Source organism: Stegostoma tigrinum, chromosome 17 (assembly GCF_030684315.1).
Source record: "Stegostoma tigrinum isolate sSteTig4 chromosome 17, sSteTig4.hap1, whole genome shotgun sequence".
Lineage (NCBI taxonomy): Eukaryota > Metazoa > Chordata > Chondrichthyes > Orectolobiformes > Stegostomatidae > Stegostoma > Stegostoma tigrinum.
Genome location: NC_081370.1, coordinates 15,003,057 through 15,022,808, shown reverse-complemented (window position 1 = coordinate 15,022,808; position 19,752 = coordinate 15,003,057). Strand labels below are relative to the sequence as shown.

Here is a 19,752-nt window from a genome sequence, read left to right as displayed (position 1 = left end):
GACTGACGCATGAGATGCTCATCACAGAAAAAATCAATAAAAAACTGATACAATTCATCTTCAGCTGTTACAGCCTTATTGAAACATCAACCTTATATGAATGAAGGAAAGAAAAATATTAGAAAAGGATTCAAGAAAATTGATTCCTAAATATCATTTTTTAAAAATTATAAGACAATTATCATATCTAGTAATTGAAAACAGAATGTGTTAATGCACAAGTGGTCTATATTTATGACTGAAATTGCATTTTTATATATTTTGTCATTAAGATGTTGATAGTAATCCCTAAAGTACTGTGCCAAAAATTATGTTGATTTGGTTTTAATGATCTACACATTAGAATACAAGAGGTTAAATGATGCACTGCAGCAACTCACCTAGGGCTACTGCAATAGCATCTTCCAAACCTGTAAACTCTACCACCTGGAAGGACAAATTGGAGGGACAAGGGCAGCAGAAAGATGGGACCCCATCGCCTGCAGGTGCCTCCAAGTTACACATATCCTGACTTGGAATCTGTATGGAGATTCCTTCTCTGTCACTGAAGTAGTAAATTCTGCACCACTCAGTGATCCTAATATCCATGAATGACAAAAGGAAAAAAAACATGTCTGCTGCAGAAGTAAGGTGTTTGTCCCTCAAAGTAGTAGAAGGTCTACCAAGCATCTTTGTAAAATATCATGACCAGACACCATGACCCCAGATCACATGTTGAAGACATATAGAACTTTTAATTCCAAAATGTGCTTTTTAAAAGTTAGTCAAAAACTCAGCAGGTCTGGCAATATCTATGGAGATAAAACAGAGTTAATGTTTCAAGTCCAGTGACCCTTCATCAGAACTGATCTCTGTTTCAGGCCTGTTACATGCACCAGTGAAGCTCAGCATAACCTGGAAGAACATTTTATTTAACACTTGGAGAACCTGCAGCCTTCAGGACACAACACTGAGTTCAACAGTTTTAGGGTCTGAACACGTTCTTCTATGTCCTTGAGCTACCACCACACCCCAGACCTTGTCACCACACAGATTGCTTTCAGCACAACCAACCAATTTTCACCTACTTATAGTTGACCTTTTAGCAGCTGTTCTCTTTTCTAGCTGACCAGTATTCATACCTTTGTCTTTCTTCCCAATTGCTTCCATCTCCACCTATCGCCTACTCCTTTATCCGCCTTCTAAATCCCTGCTTTCATCATATTTACCTCCTTTTCCTAGCTACCATCAGTTCTGGAGAAGAGTCACTGACCTGACATGCTAACTCTGCCAAGTCATGAATAATGCTTGATAATGAGAAAACTAACCGAATATTGAGGTTCCATAATATCCCCATCTTCAAAGATGCTGGAGCCCAGCATATCAGTGCAAAATGCAAGACTGAAGCATTTAGAATCATCTCGGCCTCCTCTTGAGATCCTCAGCAGGGCTTAAAACACAGAGGCAGGTGGGTGAATTTACTCTCATGGCCTTGAAATGTCAGAAAAATCCATGGTGGGGGGAAGTGATCAGTCAGAGGAATCTCAACCCCCTAAATTGTATGTATATAATTAGTGCTTCTCCAATCATAGTTTGGTTCTCTCCCATGCTTCTGTTGAGAAGCTCATAGTGAAGCTATCTACAACAAATTCAGACAGGAAGCAGCTTGTGATTGAAGGATCAGAAAGAAAGGTAAGTTAGAAAGTAAAGGATAAAAAAGTAGGTGAACTTGGGCTCTATCCATCAGGTGTTCCATCTGCCAGGGGAGGATGGCGGAAACAAACAGCCTGCAAGATGAGGGGTTGGATAAATAGGCTGTAAAGATGGAGGGGGCAAACACTGAGACTGTGGGTGGGGAAGAACCCGCAACGTGAATTAAGACTTTGGCAATATACTCACTTTTTTTTAAACACTAAGATGGAATTCATCTGGTCCTGAGGACTTGTCACAATCTATACCAATATTTTCTTTGCTACTGTTATTTTGCCAGTATTAACTTTGCTGAGTCCCTGATTCAATATTGCTTTTCTTCAGATGTCCAGGATGTTATCTTCTTCTTCAACTGAAAATACTGACACAAAGTAATTGTTCAATGTCTGCTCATCATTATATTGATTCACTGATTTCAGTTTTTGAGGGGATTCACATTACTCACAAGCAATTTCTTTTCACTGCATTTATTTAATAACGCCTATACATTTCTTTTCACATCTTTTTGTGATTCTTGTAGTTTAGCTTTTGACCTATTGTTATTATTTCTCTCATTGTCAGAATGCTATATTTTTGTCCACTTTTTCCTTTTAACTTTATTGTGTCCGGTACTTCATACACCATTTCTTCTTGTGATCAAGTAACTGCCATGCCATACATAGTGACATATGCAACCAGAAAGCCTAACGGAAGGAATTGGCCATGAATCCAACTGAATTTGCTCTGCCATTCACCAAAAACATTGCTGATCTGATTGTAACTATAACTCCATTTTGTCTCCCACCAGCCAGCCCCTCACAACCTTTGACACAGTTGACATTGTGCTTAATGCTTTGACCGATTCTTGCGCGTCCTGATTTTACTACTGCTCTTGAAACTGTTCCACAAAGAATCACAGATTATCAACACAGCTTGTAGACAAAAAAGTACATATTGAATTTCTGCTCAGAAAGGAAAGCTTTAAAATCATTCACCCCAAGTTGCCATGACACTGGCAATGGTACTGGTAACATGTTCACGCTATTGTGCTCTGTCAATTATCCACTGCCCCTCACTCCCTGTACAGTCACTCAAATTACTTGCCCTGTGCCATCACTATATGCTTCATCCTCCAACTCATCATTCCCCAACCTCCAATATCACACATGCCCTCTCCTCTCTCAGACTCTCAATTTCTTTCTCTCACACACACTCTGTAAATTCCCATCTCCCTCCCTCTTCCCCATTTTACTCCCACACTTCCTCTTCAATTCCCCCATCCCCCACCTTGCTCACACACACACACATCTCCGCCACTCCCCGACTGCTCTCCCCTCCTTACCCCGGCCCCACTCTCCAGGCTCTCTCCTCACCCTCAACTCCCCTCCCTGCCCCACCTTTCCCACTCCCGCCCCCAGATCCCCTCACCGGTCTCTCTGTCTCCCTGCCCCCTCAGGCGAGCGGTGACGGTTACTCTGCCCACCCCGCACCCCTACCTCCGTCGTCTAACTGCCCCCGCGGCTCGAGCCTGAGGAACCGCCTCTTCCAGACCCGGCCCGAGCGGTGCCGCGAGAGTGTTGCGGACGGTGGGGCGGGGGTTCACCGGGGTTTGGAGATCCAAGGATGGGAGAGGGATCGGGGCTTCTGGAGATTCCACGGTGGGATAGGGATGGGGGAGGGGAGAGAGGAGGGTGAACTGGAGATCCACTTGGCGAAGGAATCAGGGATGTCTGTTTATACTAGAGTGGTGGAGGAATCAGAGACAATGGGAACTGCAGATGATGGAGAATCCGAGATCCCAGGGTGGAAGAGGGATGAGAGGGTCTGGCGATCCCAAAGGTGGGGGAGAGATCGGGGGTCTGACGATGCCAGGGTTGGGGAAGGATCAGGGATCCCGGGGTGGGCTAGGGATTGGGGGGTCTGAAGATCCCAGGGTGCAGTAGGGATTGAGGCACCTGGAGATCCCAGGTGAAGGAGGGATCACGGATGTGTGGGGATCCTGTAGTGGTGGAGGGATCAGCAGGGTTAGCCATGGGAAATATGGGGTTACAGGCATAGGGTGGGATGCTTCCTCAGCATGTTGGTGTGGACTCGATTGGTCAAATGACCTGCTTCCACATTGTAGGGATTCTATGAATTATTGACACTCAATCATTTGATGGATATGGTTTGAGTATGTTTGAGATTCATCCAATGAGAACCTCAAGGATAACAGTGCAGTCTCAAACAGCAAGGTGACAAAATCCTTCACAACTTTGTCATTGTTGTCTACCTTGGCCTAACTTTCTCAGGGTGTGCACAATTGAGTGGTCAAGGTTGATCTCCAGGGGCGTCTTGGCCATCATATAACCCACCGTCGAATTGTCTCTCAGAAGCTGAACCTTCATGAAGCTCTCCATGTTTGTAGTCTGGCCATAGTTGCGGTCACAACACAGCATGGGGATACAAGCCGGTTGGAAACAGTCAGTCGCCTTCTCCACTTTCTTGTCCTTCATAAGCTTGCACAAATTGTCATACTTTGTTTGGTCTTCATGTTTCCTATCTTCTTCATCCTTGGGCAGTTCAAAGCATTCCTTCGAGACAGAGATGAGCTGCTTATCAACAAACTGCTTCAACTGCTTCATACAATATTCATCATTAGACACTGTCATGCAAACCACCTCTATACACTTTTGGTTTGCCTTCACGCTGAGACATAGTCTGTCGATAGTGTGAGTTCATCTTCACATTCTGAGGTGTAGCAATGCAGCAGTTCAGACAGCTACTTGCAATTCTGAAAGTCGTCTTGGATACTAGGTTTGAGATTCTTTGAGAACTGCTTGTGAAGTTTCCAGTAGCTCTGAAATATTCAAGAGCAGGTCTTCGGAGGCCACCATACCATGGACAAAGCTGAGGTAGCTTGGAATCAGCACTTCACAGCTGTCCATGATGAAGACTCTGTGAGCAATTTTTGAAGTTCTTCTTCTTGTTCTCAAAGTGCATCTGGGAATGAACAAAAGGGCACAGAAATCCAACTGGCCCTCAGCAGAGAAAAGCAAATATTTCATGACTGCTGCCATTTGTCATTTCTGACTCTAGACAAAGTTAAACCCAGCTCCATTTCTGTCTATGGCATGAATAAATGTACAGCAAGTGTGTGCTAATAACAAATCATTTAGTATAGATTGGTGACTTTAGACAGGCCAGATACATATGGATACAAAACCTAAATGATGAGAATAATCTGAAAGATGTAAACACAAAATGTGGAAACAAGGACTATGATAAGCAGCATTTGTGGAGCGTGAAGCGTTGGCTTGAACCATCTGAACAGTGTCAACGACAAGCAGTTTGCTGCTGCGCTTTGTAAATTTTACCACCTCATGCCTCTGTGCATTTCTTCCAGATTCTTCTGATCCTGGTTTACACAGAAATATAATGTGGTCAAGCAACAACAGGCCCAAAATTGGACATTCCAAATTGATACATAGAGAAATTGGGCCTGACGGAAAAGTGGCCCAAACAATTGAACAGCGGCTATTGGCTGCAGAAGGTTCAGGGAAACCAGTTAGAACCAACACAAGGGTTGTGTATTGGAAAAATATTGAGAAAATTTCCTGCACCTTAATCTCCAGCCAGTGCCTGAGGATGTGCATTTTACATCTCCCCAGCATGGCAACAGTGAAGAGTGTTTAAGTGTGTTGACAGGTGAACTGTTTAAGCGTGTGGGTGGCTAGTTGGTGAGGACAGTCAAGCTGGGAGAGTCAGTGGGTTTGGAGAGTTGTCAGGAGGAGGGGAAGTCAGATTAGGAAGGATAGTCAGTGTGGAGCTGCAGGAACACAGCAGGCCAGGCAGCATCAGAGGAGCAGGAAAGCTGAATTTTCAGGTCGGGACCCTTCTTCAGAAATGGGGGATGGAAAAGGGAGATCTGAAATAAATACAGGAGGGGTGGGACTAGGGAAGGTAGGTGGGATGGTGATAGGTGAGTGCAGGTAGACGGTGTTCCTCCAGCTCCAGACTGTGTTATCTCTGACTCCAGCATCGGCAGTTCTTACTATCACTGAGGAAGGATAGTCAAGTCAAGTTGTGGGAGTAGTCAGGCAGGTTGGGGGCGGAGCGGGTGTGGGGGAAGGAGTGGTGAGACTTGGTTGGGCTGAACACTTGTGTTCACAAGCAACTGAAAGAACTGAACTTGACATTGACTTACTGGATTCAAATTTATGTGAACTGATTCTGACATCACTGATTTTAAGTAAATTGTTTATGTTTTAACTTCTCTCCCTTCTCCTTTTTTGGCTGCACGTTTGTGTGAATGTGCTTTACAAATCAATCCCCCTGAGTTTTCGATGTGATAATGAACCGTATGTTGTTTTAATCCTAAAGAATTGCTGTGAATCATTGTAAATTGGACTTCACAAACAGGGAAACATGCAGCTGCCTGATTTTAAAATAGAAAAGAGAATAAGATTAGAAAAACAATTATATTAACAGATAGAGGAGGAGGGCAGTAGGAACAATTCAATTCAGCTTTCCCTCTTGTCCATGATAATAGTCATAACAGCTGGTTTCTGATGATTTGGAGACTGGAAGATTTGGCCTGTTGCTTCAGATTTACGGTCAAACAGTTCTAATGAAAGAACATTACTTGATCAGTTTCATTCTTCTACATTGTTAGTTAGTGCAACATAAATCAATTTATAATTTTAAAAAAACATTATCTCACTCAGCTTTAATTCAGTATGTAATTGATAAAATTGACCTTTAAATATAGCTAAGGTAGATCACTAAACAATGAAACAACGCTAGTTTGTAAATAGCCTATAGTAAGTCCCAATATAAAGTCTACTCAGTTAACACTGGTTCTCTTTGATATAATTTGTAAAATGGTGAAAGCACATTGTTTTCTGCAGAGTTCCTTTACTGAGGTTCACCTTCTCTTAAGACTTTTCCCATGCTTCTGCTGCCACTCAGCCCTGAAGTTCCTGTTTTCCTAATTCTTCTCCTGACTTCGGTCCCTGTACCCCTGTCCATTAACAAACCAGCTCCTGTTCCCAACCTTTGTTCTAACATTTAAACTCTCCAGTACCCACATCTCTCCTGGCTCCTATTCTGAATTCGCAGATATTTTGGGCCCTGCCTGGTATCAGAAATTGATCAGTGCCAGCAGTTCTGCCTGTACTAACCAACTTCTGCAACTAGGTGGAGCCTGCTAGTTTAAAGCCTCATCCGTCAAGCATAATTTTAAAGTATTTACAATATTTACATTTTGATTGTATTTCTTCAGTATTTTCTATTTTACTTTATTTTAAAGACCACTTTATCTATGTATTTATGCATTTAGGAATGTACATCACTTAGCCTTAATATTTTAAATGTATTTTCTGCTGGGAAAGGTGCCGAAGTACCTCAGCGTACAGTGATATTTTATATTACATTAATTTTTATATTAATGATATTTAGGGGAGATGATGACATAATGGTACTGGGCTATTAATCCAGGGACCCAGGTAAATCTCTGAGAACATGGATTTGAATCCAACCACAGCAAGTGGTAGAATTTGGATTTTAGAAAAAAAATCTAGAATTAAAAGTTGAATGATGCCCGCGAAAGTATTGTTGGTTGTTGTAAAAACTCATGTTGGTTCACTAATATTCTTCAGGGAAAGAGGTTTGCCATCTGGCCTTCACGCAATTGAAGATCCACAGTAATGTACCTGACCTCTTAAATAGTGTAGCAAGCCATTCATTAGATCAAACCACTAAAAATTCTAAATAAATGAATGAATACCTGATACCAACTGAGGCACTGCAAATGATGAATGCAAACGCAGCCCACTTAACTCTGTGCAGTATTCCCTACCAGCACGTGGTGGGGGGGGGTCTCGTGTCAATATTGGGAGGGCTGTTGTATAGACTAGTAAATCTACAGCCTGACAGTCATATTCACAGAATCAAACCTTACAGACCATGACATCATTGCTATCCCTCGGTAAGTCCTGTTCCACCGGCAGGACAAACACAGCAGAAGTCGCAGCACAGTAGTAAACAGTCAGATGAGAGTTGTCCAGGGATTCCTCAAAATCAACTCCAAACCCCATGAACTCTTACTGGCATCAAGGAAACCTCCTGCTGAATACCAAATACCACACCCCTCAACCCCTGTTCTCGTCCAATGAATCAGTACTCCTCCAAGTTGAACACGACTTGAAGGGAGGAGCGAGCGTCTCAAAAGCACGTATGTTCTCTGGTGGGGGATTCCCATGTCCACCTCCAGGAGTGGTTCAGCAGCTCTTTTGATCGAGCTGGTTGGACATAACTGCTAGTCTAACAGACATTACATAGTGAGGGAATCAACAAGAGGGAAAAACATACTCCTCATCCATCTATCTGCTGCAGATGCATCTATCCATTACAATATCAGTAAGACTGACTACTACATGGTCCTTGTGGAGACAAAGTGAGGCTTTCACATTGAAAATAATCTCTATCATATTGAGTGGAACTATTATGGTGCTAAATGGGAAAAACTTTGTCCAGATCTAGTAACTTAAGCCTAGGTGTCGATTAGGAACTGTGTGCCATCAACAGCAGCTGAATCATACTCCAACACAATCTATCCCCCACTGAACCATTATCATTAAGTTAGGGGATCTCCAATTCAAAAAAGAGTGCAGGAGGGCATGACAGGAACAGCCCAGGCATACTTAAAAAATGAGGTGTCAACCTGGTGAAGCTACCAAACAGGTCGACTTGTGTGTTAAACAGCATAAGCAGCAAGTGATAGAGCTAAGCGATCCCAAAAACGTTGGGCCAGATCTAGGCTCTGCAGTGCAGCCGCAACAGTCATGAATTTTTATCATTATTTTTAATTGCTCGTGAAACATGGGACGTGGACATCGCTAGCTGTTCAGCATTTATGGCCCGTCCCTAGTGGTGGACAATTAAATAATTCACTGGAGGAGGAGACTCCACAAATATCCCCACCCCAATGATGGAGAAGCCCAGCGCATCAGTCCAAAAGATAAGGTTGAAGCATTCACAGCAATCTTCAGCTTGAGGTGGCAGATGGAATATCCAGGGGTCCTCAGTATCGCAGATGCTGGTCTTCAGCTAAAGTGATTCACCCCATGTGATATCAAGAAACAGTTGGAGCCTAGGATACTGCAAAGGCTATGGAGCCTGACAACATTCCGGAAATAACACTGAAGGCTTGTGCACCAGAACATGCTGTACGCCTAACCGAGCTGTTCCAGTACAGTTACAACACTGACATCTACCTGACAATGTGGAAAATTGCCCGGGTAAGTCCTGTTCACAAAAAGCAGGTCAAATCCAACATGGGCAATTACCATCCCATCTCAATCATTAGTAATGCGATGAAATGTGCCATAAACAGAGGTATCAAGCAGCACTTGTTTAGCAATAACCTGTTGTGATAATCAGCTCAGGCTCTGCCTGGGCCACTCAGCTCTTGACTTCAGTACAGCCTCAGTTTAAACATGGGCAAAAGAGCTTAATTCCAGAGATAAGGTGAGAGTGATTGCCCTTGACATCAAGGCTGCATTTGACTGAATATGACATCAAAGAGCAGCAAATAGCTCACCTCCTGATTCCCCAAAGCCTATCCACCATCTATAAGGCACAAATCAGAATTGTAATGGAATACTTCCCACTTGCCTGTATGAGCACAGCTCCAATAATACTCAACAAGCTCGACACTATCCAGGACAAAGCAGCCTCCTTAACTGGCACCATGTTGGCACTGTAAGTCCACATACACCAAATGGGCTGCAATGGTTTGAGACAGCTCACCACCTTGAGAAGGACAATTAGCAATGGGCAATGATTTCTGGCCTAGTCAGTGATACCCACATCTCCTAAATGAACAAAAAAAATCTTTCCTCATAAGCCAATACCAACATCCAGGAATAATCCAATGACCATCCATAGTACTCCCTCTACCTTTCCTTAGAGAAGATGACCAAAACTGTATGCAACACCCCAGTGCTACCTCATCAAGGCTCCACATAAATACAGCAACAGATTTAAATTCAAGTGGTGATGAAGGACAACATATCATTTGTCAATCTAATTGATTGCTATAAGTGCATTTTAGCTCTTAGTAGATCTTGAATAAGGACATGCAGCTCCCTTTCAGATGGAGCCTATCTATCCTCTCACTCCTTTCCCACCCAACTGGTTAACGGCATAAATACATCCGTTTCCTCACCACTATCAGATCTGAATAAGAGTCACTGGATTTGAAGCATTAACTGCTTACTCTCCCAGTTTCTCCAGCAATTTGTCTTTTGGAGCTATAGACCTCAGTTTTTTTTATCCAACTAAATATCCTGTTCCCACTTTCCCCCATCTTCTTTGATCCCTTTCGCCTCCAAGTGCTATTTCCATTCCTTCTTGAAATCATACAATATTTTTGCACCAACTGCTTTTTGTGGTGGTGAATTCAAGAGGCTCATCACTATCTTGTTAAGAAATTTCTCCACATCTTGGTCCTAAATAGTTTATCCCATGTATTCATATTGTGACCACTGGTTATATACTCCAACTGGGAATATCCTTTCTGCATTCAACCTGTCTGGTCCTGTTAGGATTGTACAAGTTTCTATGAGATCCCCCTCAGTCTTCTGAATTCCAAAAAATATAATCCTAATCAATTCAACTTCTCCTCCTGCATCAGTCCGACCATCACAAAGTTCAATTTTGTAAATCTTTTCTGCACTCCCTCTGGAGCAACAACATACTTCCACAGATAAAAAAAAAATCAAAACTGTACACAGCATTCTAAGTGTGGTCTCACCAAGGTCTTGTATCATTCCTGTTTCTGTTCTTAAATCCTCTCATAATGAAGGGCAACATATTGTTTGCCTTCTTTACCACCTGCTGAATCTGAAGCCTACCTTCAGCAACTGGTGTATAAAGATATCCAGGTCTCGTTGCACAATCCTTTTATAATGGACTGTGGCGTATTGTCCACTAATGATGTCAGAGTCACTAGTTTGCAATTCCCTGCTTTCTATCTACTTTGTATTTTTTTAAGTAGAGGTGTTACATTAGCTACCCTTCAATCTGTAGGGATTGTTCCAGAATCTAAAGAATCTTGAAAGATGACCAGTGATGCAACCACTATTTCTAGGGCCACTTCCTTAAGTACTCTAGGATGTAGATTATCAGGCCCTTGGGATTTATCAGCCTTCAATCTCATCAATTTCTCCAACATCATTTCCCTACTAATTCTGATTTCCTTCAGTTTCTCCCTTGCACTAAGCCACATCCACTGGTCATCATTTATATATGTTACAAATAATATTCCCAGAAAACTCCAACAAGATTGTCAAACATGATTTCATTTTCATACACTTACATTGACTCTGCCCAATTTTACCAAATTGTCCAGATATTACATGCTTTCTAATATTTTCTGTCCTACTGATGTCAAAAAACAAGTCTATAGTTTTCCAGTCATCTTCTTCCTTCTTAAACAGTAGAGTGAAACTTGTCCTGATGATTTTTCAACCTTCAAATCAGTTAATTTTTCAAGTCTATACTTGAGTCAAGTCCAACTCTTTATTACTTATCATTTTTATCACTTAGTTCATAAGTCTCTTGATTTTCTAGTATTTCTTGGAGGTTTTCTGTACTTCCTTTTGTGAAGACAAAGAAGTAATTCTGTAGTTTATCCACCATTTCCCTTTTCGCTATCTGTAAATGGCCCACATTTGTTCTAGCTGATTTTTCTCTTTTCGCATTCTTATGGAGCATTTACGGTCCACCACTAGCTTAAATTCATATTCTGTTTCCATTTTCTGCACTAGTTTCCCAGTTCTCTTTGGCTAGGTTCTAAATTGCTCACAATCCTCAGGTTTGCCTTTTTTTCCTGCCATTCTTATAAGTCACTTCTTATGATCCAATGTAATATTTCTTTTGTTAGGCATGAGTGGTTCATCTTTTCTTTTAGGTGTTTGTGCCTTTGAGAAATGTATATCTGTTGTCAAGTAATTGATTCCAAATAATAACAATATGCAGTGAACATATATCACACCATCCCTGAAATGAAATCTTCGTGGCAATATCATTTCTGTTGCCCTGGCTTAATGCATTTAAATATTTATCTTCTTCAAAGATTTTCCTTTTGTGTTCAGAATCTCTGGAGCTGTTTTGTTGTTCTAGAGGCTTTTCCCACTCTAAGTTTAATGCAGGATTCCTGCATTTTTCCAGCTGTAATAGATGACCTCAACATCTCACTAAACATTTTGGTATGAGACCTGAGTCATTCATTTTTTAAAATTGATCAATGATAATCTGTTTTAAATGATCATTATAACTTTTAAATTACAATTTTCCTGGCCCTTCACTTTCCTACAGGCCTTGTTAATACTGTTTTTTTCCTCTATGTGTGCCACATCATATCTTCACACTATGGCGGCAAAACCCAATCTGAGCAGGAACTTATTTTAAGTTCTCACACTTTCAGCTTGAATTACTGTATTGTTTACAATTTCTTCTTTTATCAGGGTTGTGTCGTTTTGGCAGTTTCAAGTTCCAACATCTGTTCACTCAATAACTTAAGGATTTGGTCCCACAGACTACTGTGTCACGACTCAGCCTGGACATCTGCCTTGGAGCTGCAGTTTCTTTCATTCCAGTGTGCTCTTATCAGGTCTGAAATACTTTTTGCTGTTCTTTGATATATTCTTCAGTGTTGTGTATTGCCACAAGCAATTTGTGTTCATTACCCTCAGTAATTAGCATGTCTGTTTTCCTTGAAGTATTCTCATTTACCTGCACGTTTGCCTCATTGGGACTGGTACTGCTAAATTAAATCTTCAGATTCTGCCCTATTCACCATGTTATCTGTGTTACCAGCTGCATCTTTGAAATGCATGGGTTCTTTAGTGGCTTACATGATCTATATTGTGAGTGTGAAACCAATTTCCGGTGAAATCAGAAGTCTTACAGAGTAATCACAAAGACTTCAGGAAGATTTAATTTTCAATTGGTCTCCCACAAGATCCCATTTGCTTTCTGACTATGTTTGAGAAGAATTGTAGTTTGGGTTGGGTAGTGTGGACGAAGTTATAGTCAAGCTCGCCAAGCCAATGGGTTTGATTGCAAATGCTTTGACACCCTGCTAGTTAACATCGTCCATGCGAATTGTGGGAATTGTCCAACCTCACCATAACACCCACAGACAAGGGAGGTGCAGTTGTAGTATGGCACACTGACCTCTACACTGCTGAGGCCAGAAGCCAACTTTCCAACACCTCCTCCTACCGCTCCCTGGATCATGACCCCACCCACGAGCACCAAGCCATCCACAAACTCATCACCTCAGGTGACCTCCCACCTACAGCCTCCAACCTCATTGTTCCCCAACCCTGCACCGCCCACTTCTATCTCCTTCCCAAAATCCACAAACCCGCCTGCCCTGGTTGACCCATTGGCTCTGCCTGCTCCTGCCCCAACAAACTCATCTCCACCTATCTGGACTTCATTTTCTCCCCCTTGGTCCAGGAAGTCCCTACCTACATCCATGACACCACCCACGCCCTCCACCTCCTCCAGAACTTCAAATTCGCCAGTCCCCAACACCTCATATTCACCATGGACGTCCAGTCCTTATATACCTGCATTCCCCATGCAGATCGCCTAAAGGCACTCCGCTTCTTCCTGTCCCGCAGGCCTGACCAGTCCCCCTCCACCAACACCCTCATCCGCCTACCAGAACTCGTCCTCAGCCTCAACAATCTGTTTTGATTCCTCCCACTTCCTACAAAGGGGGTAGCCATGGGTACCCGCATGGGCTCAAGCTATGCCTGCCTCTTTGTAGGTTACCTGGAACAGTCCCTCTTCCGTACCTACACCGGCCCTAAACCTGACCTGTTCCTCCGTTACATCGATGACTGTTTCGGCGCTGCCTCATGCTCCCAAAAGGAGCTCGAACAGTTCTTCCACTTCACCAACACTTTCCACCCCAACCTCAAGTTCACCTGGACCATCTCCAACACATGCCTCATCTTCCCAGACCTCTCTGTCTCCATCTCAGGCAACCACCTAGAAACCGATATCCATTTCAAGCCCACCAACTCCCACAGCTACCTGGAATACACCTTGTCCCACCCACCTTCCTGCAAAAATTCCATCCCCTATTCCCAATTCCTTTGCCTCCGCCGCATCTGCTTCCAGGATGAGGCATTCCACTCCCATACATCTCAGATGTCCTCGTTTTTCAAGGACCGCAACGTCCCCCCAACAGTGGTCCAGAACACCCTCAACCATATCTCCCGCATTTCCCACAACTCGTCCCTCATATCCCGTACCCACGATAACCACCAAAAGAGAATCCTCCTCGTCCTCACATACCACCCCACCAACCTCTGGATACAACGCATCATCCTCCAACACTTCCATCATCTACAATCCGACCCCACCACCAAAGACATTTTTCCATCCCCACCCTTGTCTGCCTTCCAGAGAGACCACTCTCTCTGGGAGTTCCTTGTCCGCTCCACACTCCCCTCCAACCCCACCACACCCGGCACTTTCCCCTGCTACTGCATGAAGTGCTACACTTACCACCACACCTCCTCCCTCACCCACATCCCAGGCCCCAAAATAACTTTCTGCATCAAGCAGATGTTCACCTGCACATCTGCCAATGTGGTATACTGCATCCACTGTACCCATTGGGGTTTCCTCTACATCAGGGAAACTACGCGGAAACTTGGGGACCACTTTGCAGAACACCTACGCTCAGTTCGCAATAAACAACTGCACTTCCCAGTCGCGAACCATTTCAAACCCCCCTCACATTCCTTAGACGACATGTCCATCCTAGGCCTCCTGCAGTGCCACAACAATGCACTCGAAGGTTGCAGGAACAACAACTCATATTCCGCTTGGGAATCCTGCAGCCCAATGGTATCAATGTGGATTTCACAAGCTTCAAAATCTCCCCTACCCCCACTGCATCCCAAAACCAGCCCAGCTCGTCCCCACCTCCCTAACCTGTTCTTCCTCTCACCTATCCCCTCCTCCCACCTCAAGCCACACCTGCATTTCCTACCTACTAACCTCATCCTGCCTCCTTGACCTGTCCGTTCTCCCCGGACTGACCTATCCCCTCTCCACCTATACTCACCTCTACAGGCTCCATCCCCGCCCCTTTAACTTGTCTGTCTCCTCTCCGACTATCTTCTCCTCTATCCATCTTTGATCCTCCTCCCCCTCTCTCCCGATTTATTTCAGAACTCTCTCCCCATCCCCCTTTTCTGATGAAGTGTCTAGGCCCGAGACAACAGCTTTTGTGCTTCTAAGATGCTGCTTGGCCTGCTGTGTTCATCCAGCTCCACACTTTGTTATCTCGGACCCGATATCGATCCTTGCAGCACACTGCTGGTCACAGGCCTCCAGTCTGAAAAACAATCCTTCTCCACCACCACCCTCTGTCTCATGCCTTCCAGACAATTATGCATCAAAATGGCTACTTTACCCTGCATTCCTCGTGGCTTATTAACCAGTCTACCACGCAGAATCTTGTCAAATGCTTTACTGAACTCCAAATAGATCACTTCCACTGCTCTGTCTTCATCAATCCACTTCGTCACTTCTTCAAAAAACTCAAATCAAGTTAGCGATACACGAATTCCCACACACAAAGCCATGCTAACTATCCCTAATCGATCCTTTCCAAATACATGTAAATCCTGTCTCTCGGAATCGCCTCCAACAAACAGCCCATCACTGACGTCAGGCTCACCAGACTGTAGTTCCCTGGCTTTTCCTTACCACCTTTCTAAAATAATGGCAACATGTCAGCCAACCTTCAGTTTTCCGAAACCTCACCTCCGGCTATCAATGTTACAGATATCTCAGCAAGGCACCCAGCAATCACTTCCCTAGCTTTTTATGTAGTTAAGGATTTTCTGTAGAGGTAGTTGACACATGTGAAGCTGTGTTTTATGGATGCTTGTGGGAAAGTCCTGGAGGCCTAATTCAACAATCTTCATACCTGGGGAAAAATAATTGATGGCGCAGGAAAATAGTGACCTCAGTCGGACCAGGGCCTCACTCGGTGCCTGGGAAACCACGATGATTTGTGGTGACGGCATATCTGCATAAAACAAAGCTATTCATTCCCAATGGGGTTTGCAGCGTGTTTATCAACATGTTTTGACAATAAGACATTGAATAAGGCTAATTTAAGCTGCTTTTCCCCATTCTTTCTACCAAAATATATCACACCACACTTCTCCATTCTAAATCATTTGCCATGGATTCACCGTTGAAGTACCTGAGCCTTCTGCCCTCTGCCAATGAAAGTATAGCCAAGAAACATCGGATTATCAGAACAGGCCATAATAATGAGTAAACCTGGATAAGATTAGGGTTGATGTTAATAGATAAATCTGAAGACCCAGCCAGTGACTCTAAAAATGGTTATCCCTGGTTGAAGATGCAGAATAAATCAGGAAAGCAGTATTTAAGTGGTTCATGTCTGATGTATGTTTCAAGGTATCAAAATATGGGCTAAGACATTAATATTTACGGTAATTTTATTATACTGGTATAACAATGATCTAATGAGCTGTTTATACAAATAATAATAGCATAACCAACTGGTGTGAACAAAGTAGCCAATGAACCAGCAGAATCTTTGTATTTTTCAAACATCAAACATCACTGAATAAATATACAATTCAAGAGAAAATGATGGAACTAAGTATCTAAGTATCTTAAGCCAAAAGCCAGCTCTTTTTTTAGCTTTTATTTACACTACAAGCAAAGCCTCAACAGAGCTTTTACTGCTGTATTTTAAATGAAGTTGAGGCACATTGAAACATTTTCCTTTTTAAAGAATTGCTCCATAAATATATAAAAATATATTAGATGAAGAATAATCAGATCTTGTAGGATGCCTGAAGCTAAAATATTTTTCAAAACTGGATTTGTATAAGATGGCCACGTGTTTAGTACAAATAAATCTGCTTTTATCCTGAAAAATACTGTCATCCTTATTTAAATACAGTGTTCTTCAATTCTATAAGTCTGTTCCATGTCTTAGCTCCAAGGCTGTCCTTAAAATTATTATTAATTAAACATGGGATTCGAATATTAAGTCACTCATTTAATTATACTTGTAAAAAGGCAGGAAATCTGTCTAACAATTTTAACCTAACTACTATACAACAATTCTGTTGAAATCATTTTGGATTCTCAGAGGAGTATAGATGATTGTGAGAAAATGAAAGCAACTTCTGGTAGTGCTGCAAAAATTACATAGTCCATGAAGAAATTAGTAACACGCATAATACCAACATACATGCACTGCATTGACTCTGCTGAATACACCCTTTACCTGAAAAATAGAAAACAACATTTAGGGATTACTGAGAAAGATCTGATAACTGAATTATCCAAGATAAATCAGTCATTTCTCAATTTAAAATATCAAGTTTGAATGCCTCTTATTTCCTGCAAATGTAACATTAAAGCTGAATATTAACTCAAATGCTGAGTTTGGAGAAAGTCAGTAGAGGAATGTGGTGTGGGAGGGCACTGTTGTCAGATCAGGAAATGCTGAAGAATAGGTTTTGGTGGATCCTGATTAACATTTCATTCTCTTCATTTCCTAGCTGCATCACACTTAGAGATTTACGGGCTTGGTGTATATTAAGTGGCTCTCTGGCATGTTGTATTCCTCAGCCAGACTTCCAAATTTATGCAACAATCTGCCTAGAGACTAGCAAATATTTCTAAAGTAGTCAAAATATGAGGTCCACGGGATTTATTGAGGTAATAAAACCACAAAATTCAATAGTTTCAGACAAACAACAATTAACTACATAACATTAGAACAGTAATACAAACTACAAGACAAGTAAAAAATAGTTCAAACCTCCAGAATTAACATGGTTCATTTGAGTAATGTACTGTGATTCAACACCCCACCTTGTACATCAAATAGCAAATGCAATCAAGATAGTTCCCATGGATTTTTCAGGAATTTCCCCTAGATGTTAATGGTGGGTCATCAAATCTTATCCACCTTCACAAGGGATTATAATCTTTTTTTAATCTCTGCCAAGCTGCTCGAGACACTCCCAATCAAGAGCCACTCCATCATGGATTTCCTTAACAACTGTTCATGTTCTGGTTGATAACCCTTCTTTCCTGAGTCCATGCTTCCTTAGACCCCTAAACTGTGCCCCAGTGCTCAAATCTCTACTGACAGCTAGCTTCACCAGGCTAGCCCTACTCCTTGGTATTTTTCCCAAGCTCTAATCTTGTAACAAACAAATAATACTTGTGGGCTTTTTACCCCCTATCTCACAGCATCACTGAATTATTGATGGCATCTGGATTTTTCCGAGCAGCCATGGCCTCCTAGACTTCTCTAGAGTCTTGGCTCCAAGACTTGGGCTGTACTGATTTCATAGAATCCCTAAAGTGCAGAAAAAGGCAATTCAGCCCACTGAATTGGCATCAACCCTCTGAAGAGTATTCCACCCAGACCCAGTCATCCACCCATGTAACCACGCATTTACATCACTAGCCCACCTTGTCTGTTCATCCCTAGATACTACTGAGCAATTTACCATTACTAACCCACCTAACCTGCACATTTTTGGTGGAGACCACAGCTCAGTTAGAAACCCAAGCAGAGATAAGGAGTATGCGTGAACTCCACACAGACAGTCATCCAAGGCTGGAATCAAATCTAGGTCCCCAGCACTGTGAAGCAGCCACGCTAAAAACTGAGCCATTGTGCTGCCCATTTCCTAGAGCTTCTTTCTAAGTGACAACAACAGCAAGCCATCCAACTGTTCTTTGCTTCTCATTGTGTCCCTGCGTTATTTTTCGCTAGCAGCACAGCTAAAAGCAGTATTAGCTAACATGGAGCCTACATCTCTCTCACCTTGCCAGATCCTCACTCACGGCGTGAAACTTTGAACTTCACTTTAGTGATCATCAATCTGTCCTGACTGACCTAACAATAACTCTGCAATAAGTTGTGGCTGAGATCACAGTGATTGGGTAACCAGAAATGAATCAGAAAAAAGTTTAATCTGTTCAAAGAATGGACTATATCTTCTGTATCAGGCTAAGTTAACCAGTGGAATGTTGTCCACCATGACCACAGATTAATTAAGGGCTGTTAAAGTTAGGGGAATCACAAGTGTAGCTACACGGCAATATAATTTGGAGTTAAATCCTTAAAGTACTGCTGAAAATCTAGGACTGAGTCTACAATTAGGACAGGTATACGAGGAGTTAGAACCAGAAACTGATCATCATGCCATCACCCAACGAGAATTGGAAAAAGTTTCAGCTCCAAAAATTTGAAATGGAGTTACAGGCTCAGGAAGAGCATAGACAGATGAAAGCTGTTAGGGAAAACTCCTCCCCATCTGGTTCCTGATTTTGAAGAGGGTCATGCGAATGCCATCTTCACTAGTTTTGTAACAGTAGCAGGATAGTCACAATGGCCACAAAAAATGCAGACTGTCATGATTCAGAGTAAATTAACAGGTAGGGAGGGCTCAAGGAGTCTATTCCATGCTGACCTTTGAAATCTTCCTTGCTCAATGAACAGACAAAAGCTGCCATTCCTCACATTGTATGAGTTGGCACTGGAGACATATCAGCTACAATTCAAAAAAGCCTTGCAGAACCATCTGGAGTTCGAAAGGTGAAAGCAAATCACTTTTGACTGGTGGTCACTGTAATAATATAAAGAGCACCAATGATGAATTATGAATTATGGTTGTAGAATTTTTAAAAATTCCTAATCCCTCAGTGAGAATGCACTTAGAGCAGCAGTCCTCAGTTACAGAATCCATAATCATGGCAGGTGGCTCTATTCTTCTCAGACCTCACCTGTAAGTCTAACCACTTGGGCTCCGATCCACCACTAAAATCAGTTGGGTGATAAGAGGAGACAGATGGATAAATGGGGACCCACAGTCTTGAAGCACACATATTGGTACGTTTCCACTATATTAAATTGCTGTTCCAGGTCTGCATATTGGAGGTTAAGAAAAGAAACCAGTTAAGATTATGATTGTCTACCAAATGAGTCTTGGG

The 19,752-nt window shown here is 42.5% G+C and overlaps 1 protein-coding gene and 1 pseudogene across 1 annotated transcript in view; both read right to left on the bottom strand.

The window, feature by feature from the left end:
• LOC125459228 (uncharacterized) overlaps positions 1-3,201 on the bottom strand; it is a 119,030-nt gene extending 115,829 nt beyond the window's left edge. The window contains exon 1 of the mRNA XM_059651987.1: positions 3,165-3,201. The gene's annotated coding sequence lies outside the window, so the exon portion shown is untranslated. The remainder of the gene's footprint in view (positions 1-3,164) is intronic.
• A 604-nt stretch (positions 3,202-3,805) lies between these two features.
• Positions 3,806-4,727, bottom strand: LOC125459485 (heat shock protein HSP 90-beta-like; annotated as a pseudogene).
• Between the last annotated feature and the right edge of the window lie 15,025 nt (positions 4,728-19,752).